The sequence below is a fragment of the Macaca fascicularis genome, chromosome 4, assembly GCF_037993035.2.
Source record: "Macaca fascicularis isolate 582-1 chromosome 4, T2T-MFA8v1.1".
Lineage (NCBI taxonomy): Eukaryota > Metazoa > Chordata > Mammalia > Primates > Cercopithecidae > Macaca > Macaca fascicularis.
This window is the reverse complement of record NC_088378.1, coordinates 43,782,081-43,794,666: the sequence shown is the minus strand read 5'-3', so window position 1 is coordinate 43,794,666 and position 12,586 is coordinate 43,782,081. Positions and strand designations below refer to the sequence as shown.

At 34.1% G+C, this 12,586-nt stretch overlaps 2 long non-coding RNA genes across 6 annotated transcripts in view; one reads left to right on the top strand and one right to left on the bottom strand.

Moving 5' to 3' along the window:
- LOC123573024 (uncharacterized) overlaps positions 1-12,586 on the bottom strand; it is a 244,931-nt gene that overhangs the window by 118,992 nt on the left and 113,353 nt on the right. For 2 of the 5 annotated variants that reach the window (XR_006697724.2, XR_010586268.1), the window contains exon 1: positions 10,045-10,394. The exons of 2 other annotated variants lie outside the window; for them this stretch is intronic. This is a non-coding gene — a long non-coding RNA (uncharacterized lncRNA). Of the gene's footprint in view, positions 1-10,044; positions 10,395-12,586 lie in introns of those variants that run through there. One more of the 5 variants, XR_006697727.2, reaches the window with a different exon arrangement.
- LOC123573025 (uncharacterized) lies at positions 111-12,493 on the top strand. Its single transcript, XR_006697728.2, has 3 exons — positions 111-255; positions 9,443-9,481; positions 12,220-12,493. It is a non-coding gene; the product is annotated as an uncharacterized lncRNA (long non-coding RNA).

Sequence of the window (12,586 nt, the reverse complement as noted above, 5' to 3'; positions counted from 1 at the left end):
ATTTAATTGCCAAGGTAAATATAGTGGGAGGTGGAACCTTTAAGAGGGGATTAAGGACACTGCCTTCACGAATGGATTAACACTGCCATTATGGGAGTGCATTAGTTCTCGCCGGAGTGGGCTCCTGATAAAAAGTTGACTTTGATCTGATTTCTCTGTCCGCCTCACAAGCGCACTCTCTGACCATATCATGCCCTTCCACCACGTTACGATGCAGCAGGAAGGCCCTTCTTGGACGTCTTGGCCTCCAGAACTGTAAGAAATAAATTTCCTTTTCTTTACAAATTACCCAGTCTGTGGTATTCAGTTATAGCACTAGAAAACAGACTAAGACAAATTGCTGCAAATTGTCTACCATATTGTACAGCATAGTTCTAGGGCTTTTTAGCAAGACAGAATAGGAAGCAAGTTGACGGATGAGGAGGAGTCAGAAAATTCTAGGCAAATAGAGGTAGGCCTTCCAAATTTGCCTTCTAATTCAGGCTTATGTGTTGGCCGTATTAGTTCTGGAACTCCAGGCCTCCAGAGTACTCAGCTACCAGGAAACTGTTTTTATTCCTGCTCACCCTCCTACAAGAGCCCTATCAATATATGCTTATTAAATAGGCATTTTTGCATCTCAATCTGTTTAACCCAACAAAGCTATTATATGAGCTTATTTTAAATTAAGTTACTGCAAAACAAGAAGTCCAAAATGAAGCAAACAGTTAAATAATTTCATAGGAAGATTATTTATATTACAAACTAACAAATTAGTTATAGGAGTTATTAGAAAAACACTATAATTTGACCAGTGGTGGTGGAAAGTCATTTTTAATGATGGAAATGGGAAAAAAATACAGGTTGTTTTAATGGGAGTTTATTTGATTTTCCTTTTGCATAAATGGATTTTATGTACTGAAAAAGTAGCTAATTTTGATAGATATGCCTGGAATTAGTTTTCCAACTGATGGCTATTGGAGCCAGCTTTCTCATTCTAATTTCTTTTTTTTTTTTTTTTTTTTTTTGAGACGGAGTCTTGCTCTGTAGCCCGGGCTGGAGTGCAGTGGCCGGATCTCAGCTCACTGCAAGCTCCGCCTCCCGGGTTTGCGCCATTCTCCTGCCTCAGCCTCCCGAGTAGCTGGGACTACAGGCGCCCGCCACCTCGCCCGGCTAGTATTTTTTTGTATTTTTAGTAGAGACGGGGTTTCACCGTGTTAGCCAGGATGGTCTCGATCTCCTGACCTCGTGATCCGCCCGTCTCGGCCTCCCAAAGTGCTGGGATTACAGGCTTGAGCCACCGCGCCCGGCTCTCATTCTAATTTCTTTTCTGAAACTTCCAATTGAAGACAACATCAATATTTATGTGAACTGGGAAAAAGAAACGAGGCACAAGGTACATAAAACTGATTAATGTAAACTGGAGAAGAAAATCCTAAAATCAAACCTAATGATCCATCAAACAACAGCCACTCGTCTTCTTAACAATGTGAATGCTATCAATTTAAAGTAACAACTTAAATCACATAAGATATCAGAAGACAGCAAGTATGTTATGTTTAAGAAATAAAGTATAAAAAGCTTATTAAAATCAAAGAGCAAGAGAATGATAGTGAACCCTCAGAACAAAACTGCAGAATGAAAACATCATTCTCCAATTAACTCAATACCTTAGAGAGTATATTGTGTGCCTGTGTGCCATATTTAAATTAGCTTTACTTGTAAAATCACTATATGCCACAATTCAAAATGCAGCTGAGAAATCACTCTTTTTGCAGTACAGATGATAACCTAATTCCAACTATTTTCATCTACTTTGTAATTCAAGTGATGCATGCTATATATTATTTCCCTAAGAGTCAAAATTATATTTAGAATTAAAATTGGTTTTATGTAGTTCAAGTTATTGCACCCGAAAGCAATGAGTCATGCACCAGAAGTACACAGATTTGAGAGGCAAATATGGAACCATTAACTGCTCAGCAAGAGCTTGCTCAGCCCCTTAGCTCAAAGAATAAGCTTTAAAAATACTGTACAGTGAATGTGGATTGGAACAACAAGGTCACCTCTATTGCTTTTCAAAAGTGCCATGGACTCTTAGTCTTCTATCTTAAGGCCATGGGACAGAATCAAGGTTGAAGAAAGCTTCAAACAGCTTGCTGTTATGTTCTTCATATGTAAAGGTAATGCTACTAACCCACCTTCCAGGCACACTTATTGTTTCTTAGAGTGAAGGCAGATATTCAATGGTCCTTGCCTACATTTTCACCCTATTACCTCATAACCATAATGAAGAGGGAGAGAGAGAGAGAGTGATAGAGAGAGAGAGAAGAGGATATCTGGTACAGGCAGATTTGCATATTTTTTCACCCATAACTCTGGTTCCATTACATTGCTTTAACTAGCTGCACCAACCACCCAGACATCAAACATAGCAGTGATGCTATGCCTTTCACATGGCTCACTTTTCGCTATCCACACTTACACTTCTGGAATGGAAGAGATGGTGGAGGATTCACATTCACCAGGCATCTACTCTGGGCCATGTATTGTGCTCATTTCTTTTTATAGATCCCTCATTTAATCCCCACAAAAGTCCTGTGAGAAATAGCCACTTTACAAATGTAAAAATAGAAGTCTAAGCAACTAAAAATTTTTTCCAAGGTCACACAACTGTTAGGAAAAGGAGCCAGGATTTGAATGCAGTCTAGTATGATTATAAAGCCCTTGCTTTGTCATTCACAGCTCATTATACATATCAAACAATGTATTACTGAGTGCAGCTCTCTCTCTCTATCTCTCTCTCTCTCTCTGTGTGTCTATATATATACACACACACACACACATACATGTATACACATGTATTTTCATATACATATATACCCATAATCATTTACATATGTATATACATACCGGCAAATGTATTACTGACAGTGAGGTCTCTGGAGCCCTTTTTGGACACAAATTTCTGTGAAACTTGTATCAAGAGCTTTGTAAACTAAAAGGGCCCCATAAAATCACATGGAGAATTCAAAACATTAATCTCTTACCCTTAGTTCCAAAATGTCTTTACTTTCAGATATGCCACAACCCTAGATAAGATGTCTCAATGTTTAAGCATTAAAATCAAATAACAAAATGCTTAGTTATTGTCAATCTATGAAAGCTGAAAAAAGAAAACCAACAAAATTACACTTAATATAACTGAAAGTTGTATTTAACATCATGAAGATGGAGCTAAAAACAGCCCCTCGAAAGGGGTAAAGCTGAGAAATTCCACTTCCAATTGTGACAGAGCACCTTGTTTGACTAACTCTCCTGTCTGGAACAGATCAATTCTCCTATTCGAAAGAAAAAAATAGATAAAATGACAAAAAAAAAATTGAAGGCATCAGAGATTCATGAAGACATTGAGATTTAAGAGAACAATATTTTAGAGAGAAAGGCAGTGCACAAAGGTGAGCATGAGCTTCTCTGCTACGTTTCTTCTTAAAACATTTGCCTAATAGTGACTGTCATGAAGCTGAGAAACCAAGCAGAAAATGGTAGCCTAGAGGTTCAAGCAAATTCAAAAGCTGTAGAGACAAAAGTGGACTATGAGGCTACTGTGCCGGTCAAAATGAAGGGTTAAGATTCTGGAAAAAAATGCAATCACAGGAAAAAGAGTTCAACATTTCAACCTTATGCACTGAATTTTCTCTCTTAGCATTTAAAAATAATAAACTGTATAAGGTGAAAATCAGAGAAGCCAAGCGAAAATCCATAGCTAAGAGGCTAAAATTATAATTGGGGATTTATTCAACAGTATAACATTACGAAGTCAAAAATTGAAGAATAGTGCATGCCAAGTAGAGGCCCTGGAAAATGCATCAGATTTTTAGTTGAAACTAATGAAGAAATAGATCCAAGAGTAAGGGCAAAATGGAAATAGACTAGTACAAAAGGACTCATACATGACCTGGAGTCATCTCAGTTCTTCATTGGATCAAAATCGTATTCCTTTCCTCTAATTACATGGTAAAAGTAAAGCAAATCCTCTTTGGAAGTAAAGAAAAGAATATAGATACATGAAATCTGGTATTCAATCTAAAATTACAAGATATACCAGAAGACAGGCCCAAATGGCCAAAATCTAAAGCAAATAGGCAGACAATAGAAACAATCACATTGCTAACAAAAATAAAATTTGAGTTAATCAGGCATCGATTTTAAAAAAATTGTGGTTACTATATTTAAGAAAATAGATAAGAAGATGGAAAATGCATCAAATAACCAGAATTATAAAAACGAATCACATGAAAATGGTATAAGTAAAAAAAAAAAACTGAAATTGATAATGAATTTAATAAATTTTATAGTAAATTAGGTGCAACAGATAATGAAATAGTAAACTAGAAATTGCAGTGGTAAAATATAGCACAGCAAGGAAAAGGATGAAAAATACAGAAAAAGAAGAGCACATGAGACATGAAAAGGTCTGACATGTCTGTAATTGGAATTTTAGAAGGAGAATACAAACAGAATGGGGCAAAAGCAATATTTGAGAAAATATTTGCCAAAATAACATAATATTTCAACTCATAGATCCAAGAAGGCCCAAGTGGGACATAGGCAAAGAATATCCAAAATTAGGCATGCAATATTCAAACTACTAAACACTGGGGACAAAGAAGATCTTAAAAGGAGTCAAAGAAAAACACACATTATGTGAAATGAGCAATAATAAATGAGAATGAGCAATAATAAAGCTGACTTTTAAACAAATTAAGTGAACGAGGGGAAAAAAAGAATTAACAACTTTAAAATGCTGAAAGATGATAAGTACCAACCTAGAATTCTATACCAGCAAAACTGAAGGCCATATTTTCAGGAAAAAAATCAGAAATTCATCGCCAGCAGACCCACATGAAAAGAACATTTTCCTGGCAGAAAAAAAGTAATCTTAATAACAAGTAGAAAATGCAGACAGAAATGAAGATCAATGAAAAAAGTACATAAGCCTTTTGTACTTTCTAAGATAACCACTAAAGTGATTATTTAAGAAGCATAACTAAAATAAGAATAACTAATGAATAGAGGGGGAAGTACAATCAGAAAATTGTTGATTAGTACAAAAAAATAAGAAAAGTGGGAAAAAATATAAATGGGACAGATGAATTAGAAATAAAAAGATGACCCCTTTAAACCCAAATATATCAAACTACATAAAGTGTAAGCAAACGTAAAACTACAATTGAAATGCAAAGATTATCTGAAGAGATTTTCTTTAAAATCTCAATGGTACACTACTTACAAAAGACATACTCTAAGTATAAGCATACAAAATATTGAATATAAAAAGATGAAAAAAATACCATGAACACATTGACCAAAATAAAATTGACATTACTATTACTAGTCAAAGCATACCTTAAGGAAAAAATTGCTAAAGATAGAGACATGTCATTAAAATAAAATTTTAAATCCACCAAAAAGATATAATTCCAAATGTATTTAAATTTAAAATACATGAAGCAAATATTAGTAGTATGAGAAACAAAAAATAGAAAAATCCACAAAATATTTGGACAATTCAGTATATCTCTTTTAGTACATGGTAGAACAAGATAAATACACAGAGGAAGAAAAAAGAGATACGGAAGCTTTGAATAACAAACTTGACCTAATTTACTTATATAAAATTCTATTCCCAACAATTCTAGAATACGCTTTTTTTTTTCAAATCCACATGGAACATCTGCCAAAGTGTCCAGCCCAAATGCTGTGAAATTTAAAAATTCTCCAAACATTTTAGATGATATAAATTATACACAGTAGTGTATATTTACTGACTGGAGTAAAATTAAACTAGGAATCGGTAATAAAGGAAGAATTAAAACATTTTATAATGTTTTAAGATTCATCAATACTTCTCTAAAATAATGTAAAACAATTAAAAAGGAAATTAGAAAATACTTTGAATTGAATTATAATTAAGAAAAGGGAATATATCAAATCCTGTGAGATGCAGCTAAAGCAGTCCTTGTAGACTTACAACAATAAATGGCATGTCTTGGAAAAGAAGAAAGGCAAGCAATCCATGATCCAAGTGTTCATTTGAAAAAGTAGAAAAAGAATAGAAAATTTAATCTAAAGAAAGTATGAGTAGGCCGGGCGCCATGGCTCATGCCTGTAATCCCAGCACTTTGGAAGGCCGAGGTGGGCGGATCATGAGGTCAGGAGATTGAGACCATCCTAGCTAACATGGTGAAACCCCGTCTCTACTAAAAATACAAAAAATTAACCAGGCGTGGTGGTGGGCGCCTGTAGTCCCAGCTACTTGGGAGGCTGAGGCAGGAGAATGGCGTGAACCCGGGAGGCGGAGCTTGCAGTGAGCCGAGATCGCGCCACTGCACTCCAGCCTGGGCGACAGAGCGAGACTCCGTCTCAAAAAAAGAAAGAGAGAGAGAGAGAGAGAGAGAGAGAGAGAGAGAGAGAGAGAGAATAAAGAAACTATAAGGATAAAACTACAAATTAAAAAAATATAAAACGAAGTATAATTATAATAAAGAAAATCAATAATACCCAAGGTCATTTCATGAAAAAGATAAACTTCAGCAGGACTGAACCAAAAACAAACAAAAAGTGATGATACTAAATACCAAATTTCAGGAATAAAAGGAAAACACCATTACGTACATCAATGACGTTAAAAATAACAAGGATATTATGGACAACTTAATGTCCATACATTTGAATAATTAGGTAAAAACTTTAAATCCTTTAAAATACACAGTTTATCAAATCTGACACATAAAAGGAAGAGAAAAATCTGAGTAGTTTATTAAATAACATAAATCCATAATTTAAAACCTTCAAAGAAAATTCAAGGTGCAGATATCTTTACCATAGAATTATTTCCAACATTTAAGAAAAAAAAAAAAATCTTACTCAAACTCATGAAGTAAACAGAAAAAAAGGAGAATATTTCTCAACTAGTTTTATTAGTTCTGCATAACCTGCACATCATCTGGCAAGGACATTAAAAAAGGAAAAATTATAGGCCAATTTCTCTCATGAATATGGGTGAAAAAAATCTGAAGCAAAATACTGGCAAACAAATCCAGCTATATATAAAAATATTTCTAAGTCACTACAAGGTTTTTATTCCAGAATGCAATTTTTTTTAGGTATTTAAAAATCAATCAACGTTGTTCACACACTAACAGAATAAAGGAGAAAAAAATGTGACCAGTTCAACTGACACAATTCTATTGATAAAATTGAACATGTTCAAGACAGAAATACAGCAAATCAGGAATAGAATACAGTATCTCTTAATCTCATAAAGTATGTCTCCAAAATTCCTAATGCAAAAAAAAAATGTACTTAGCTAAATATTGAATTGTATGATTTGGGCATAAGAATAAGAAAAAGAATGTCTACTGCTGAATTTTGTAAGTTATGTAACTGTGGTTCCTAGCTACACAATAAAGTGAGGAAAAATGAATAAAATTTATGTAGATTGAAAAGAAAGATTAAAAAATTATCACTATTCATGGTGATATGATTGTGCATTTAGAAAATCCAAAAGAATCAACAGTAAACTATTAAAATTACTACGTGATTTTAACCAGCTGCCAGATGTTATGCAACATAAAAAAATATTTGTATATATGAGCAAGCACAATTATAAAATGAAATTTTAAATTGATACTATTTACAATAGCATTAAAACATCAAATACTTAGAAATTAATCTATAGAAATATGTAAAAGTCTTTACATTACAAGTAGTATAGCATTACTGAGGGAAATCAATAAATCTTAAATAAATGAAGGGATATACCTTGTTTGAGATACCATTAAATATTGTAACAATGTCAGTTTTCCCCAAGTTAACTTATACAGGTAATAAAAACTCAGCCAAAATCCTAGTAGGATTTGTGTGTGTGTGTGTGTGTGTGTGTGTGTGTGTGTAAATCAACAAGCTGATTCTAAAATTAATGAAAATGCAAGAAGCAAGGATAGCTAAGATGATCTTGAAAAAGAAAGAAATGGAAGAATTGAAGCTACTATATATTGAGATTTATTATAAAACTCCTGTAATTAAGACAGTAAACAGTTAGGTCTTGGGACAAGGATAGACATTAAACCCATGAATCAGAATAAATAGTCTAAAACCAGAGTTGATTATGGCAATGATGCCTCTGAAGTGGACTTGAAGAAAGGATAATCTTTTCGAAAATTAGTGCTGGTTTTTCTACCCATATGAGACTAAATAATAATCTCTATAGAAAATATTTTATATTGTCTATATTGTCTAATTGTCATTATTCTGTAGACAAAAATCAATTCTGGGCAATTATAAACCTAAATTTCATTTTAAAATAATAAATATTTTAGAACTAAGCACAAGATATATTCATAATCTTGGGTGAGTCAAATTTTTTTAAACATGACATGAATAGTACTAAGTATTATATAAAGGAAAAGATTGATAAATTGGACTTTATTAAAATTAAGAACTTCTATTCATTGAAAGTTATTTGATTAATGAAAAGGTAACCACAGAAAAGGAGAAGATATATGCAATACATATAATATATTCAACAAAAGATTATCATCTAGACAGATACATATGTACGTACATACTCAGATATATGTATGTGTGTATATATACACCATTTCCCCCCAACGGAACAGCAAGGAAAAACAGAAAACCTAATCGTCTTACTCTATGACTTAGAAATTTTTTCCTCCCTACATATACAAGAGATGAATACATATGAGTGCCAAAAGATATACACAAGGGTGTTCATAGCTGCATTCTTCATAGTAGCCAAAAATGGAAATAACCCAAATGTTAGTCAATGTTGGAATGTACAAATAATAGAATACTACACCACAGTGAAAATGAAAGAAATACTCTTGTGTGCAACAACATGGATGAATCTCACAACTATAATATTGAACAAAAAAAGGCAGGCACAAAAGACTACATACTATCTTATTCCATGTATATAAAATTCAAAATTAGGCCAAAAAAATGTAGTCATGGAAGTAAGAAGAGTAGATATTCTTGATAAAGTAAGACTGGTAGAATGACAAGGAAGTTTCTGGGGTACAGGAGCTTCTTTTTCTCGATTTACATAGTGTTTGCATAAACATATTCACTGTAAGAATGTTTTGAGCTGTTCACTTATGATTTATAATGTGGTGAATAAATATGCTTCACTAAAAAGCATACTTTTATAAAACTACTTACATATCAACATATATGTGCATACCTTCATACACAAATAAAGCTTATGGGGTTATATTGAAGTAATTTAACTGTTATTCACATTAGTAGTTGATTAACTGTAGTCATCAATGGCTATTGTAAGAATGATAATATTTTCACAAGGAGGGACTTTTCTATTCAACCCCACTACCTGTGCTTATCTAAGAACTTTATGTATTTCATTTGTTCCTTACCCTAGAACTCTGAAGTAAATACCACTGTTTTCCCCACATCGGAGGTAAGTAAGAGTAAATAGAAGTATGGAGAATTTATGTAATTCACCCAAGATCACAGTCACAAAATAGTACAACTAGGATTCAAGTAGCAATAAAAAAAAAAAAAAAAAAATTCAGTCAACTTTTATGAGGCAAGTCCATGTCTTTTGCAAAGAATTTCTTGCTGAAGAAGCGTGTCTAGATCAATAATACTCCATAATAACCAGTTATTGAAAGGTTATGGTTGTTGACCTTTAGATAAGTTAAAAGCAACAAGTATTTACTGGGTTTATATTAAGCACCAAGGCTTGTACCAGATCCCAAAGGCTCAAAACTAAATAAGATACCATCTTTATCTTCAAACAGCTCACAGATCCAGTAGAGAAAACATATATATATATATGTTTTATATATATATGTTTATATATATATGTTTATATATGTTATATATATATGTTGTTTTCTATTTCCTCCAAGTAGTATACACACACACAGATAAATCAAAGTTCAAAATGGCACTTTTAAAACATTGCTGTCCTTTTTTTTGAAACTCCTTCCATTGAGAGGTGGGGTATATGCCTCATACCTTGAATCTGGGTGGGCTTGAGACCACCTCAGCCGTTTGAGCAAAGTGAAGCCAAGTCATAAAACGCAAAGCAGCTTCTGTCTAGTTCTTTTGGCATGCTTACTTTCTTGGGGTGCTCCCTCTCAGAACCCAGCTCCCATGCTGAGAAGTCCAAGTCACATGTAGGTGCTCTTGTTGACCATCTCTGCTGAACCCAGTCTTTAACTCATCCCAGCCCAAGAATCAAGGACGTGAGTAAGAAAACTATAACACAAGAGATCCTACAGCCCATCTATTCCAGTCCTCAACCATTCAAGTACCCCCCAAACATCTGAGCCTCCCTCCTTCCCCAGACATCATAGAGCAGAGCCAAGTCATTCCTGCTGTGTCATGTACAAATTCCAGAACTTCAGAGTCCATGGGCATAATAAACAGTTGTTTTCTATTTCCTCCAAGTGGTTTGTTTATGTCCCTGAGGGTGGTTTGTTACGCAACCATAGATAACTGGAAGAGTCAGTTTCTCAATGTTTATTCCTCATACATCTGTGTCACAAGTACCTGGGGTGCCTGTAAAAACAATGGATTTCTGGGTCCCTCCTCATTGCTTTTGAATCAAAATTTCTGGGAATGCATTCCAAGAATTTGAATATCATCCAACATCTGGGCAATTCTCACATTCAATAAGTTTGAGTGTCTCTGCCCTAAGCCAAGCACATGGTTAGCCACAGTGACAGTGGCTCACACATTTATTGATCTTTAAGACCATCAGGAATTCTCAAACCTCAGTGTGCCTAAAAAGAAAAAACATGTGATTCACGTCTTAAATATGAAAAGCTAAATCTGTAGGGAGTCTACAGACCTGTAGACAATTTGTATCATAATATATTACAGGGTCGTGAAAGAGGTACGCACAGGTTGTTGAACAAAAGAGTGGTTATGTGTGTCCCATTGGGTCAGGAAAATCCTCAGAAAGCATGTGACATGATATTGAGTCCTAAAGGAGGTGTATTTGTTTGTTCTTCAAGAGACAAAGACCCAGAAAATATAAGATGCAGACTTGGTAGAAGCAAGTGTGAAACAGCCTGATGTTTCAGAGTATACATGCCCCCAGGAGAAGATATTAGAAAAGTGAGGTCATGGAGAGAGTTTGCACTTTTGCCTGAAGGCAATAAGAAATCTTGGAAGGCTGAAAATTAGGGAAACTGTGATCAAATCTGCATGTCTCAAACCCTTTCTTTGCAGTGACTATGTGAAGGAAAGAATTAGGCAAAAAAATAAGAACACTATTGTAACAGCTCAGGCAAGAAAAAACTAAACTAGGGGTGGAAGCTTATTAAGAAATAGTGAAATGATACATGTCAAAGAAGAAAGTCCACAAGATTTGGTCTCTGATTGAATGAGGAAAGCCAAGTTAAAATCTATAATGATTTCTATGTTTCTGCCATAAATTTAAAAAAAAAAAAAAAGGAGATATCAATCCCCTTCCTCCAGGGACCATGAGCCCAAAATAAAGAAACCGGGTAAATGTACTCGACATTTATTCTACAGAAAAAATTTGAAGTACATTTCTGAATTTGGATGACTCCATTTAACCATTCATCCAACTGATGCATTCCTGTTGTGCAAAGGGGGATGATCCTTGAGCCGTTTTTAAAATCGCACGAGAAAGATATGATGAAATACATATTGTCCTTGATGGGGCTGTCCACTCAGATAACTAAAGACAGGATGTGTGTGATAACAAAATCTTAAATCTGTGAAAGTAATTGCTTCTGACATCGCCAACTAGGCAGCAGGCTGCCCAAACAGTGCTGTTCAGTCACAAATTCTAAGCCTAATGAAGTGAGAAGAACACTATGTAGATACAAATTAAAATCTACTTACCATGAACAGTCAGTTTTTTGTTGTTGTTGTTTTTTTGTGGACTTTCCTGTTTTACGTGAAGAAGAAAATATCTGTTGGGAATAATCACCCTTTTATGTTTTAAGTCAACACAATAGATCTGTTATGAACCACAAGAAATGGCCAGTCAGTAATTCTAATCTGTTATTGAAACCTTTGGCTCCTATAGGACTATTTTTCGATCCTTTTAATGATTATTGTTAAGCAGGTGAAACACAGTTGTGAGAGAAAAAGATTCTGCTGAAAATAATGACTGTTTATCCTATTGTGTTTATTTTTTACCTTTTTCTCCAGCACATCCAAAATTTTTGAAAGCTCAATTTTCCTGTCAACCAAAGGACAACTGATACTGTATATTTGAGAAGAGTTGAAACTCTAGAATGGGGATTTCATGTAACTGAATTGTAATGAAGTATGATGTAAATAACTAAAGATTGTGAAAAATCCCATGAATTCCCTTTCCAATGACCATATGTTTTGTTTCTGGTGTGAATTGTTTGTGAGTAACCTTGTTAACTCAGAATAAAATAGACAAAAAACCTCTAATAATATATGACTCAACTCAAAATATGGCTCACATTCTTTTATATCACCTCTGAGTGAAATAGAAGTTGAAATGCATCTTCTGTAATATAGAACCTTCAATAAGAAAACAAGGCAT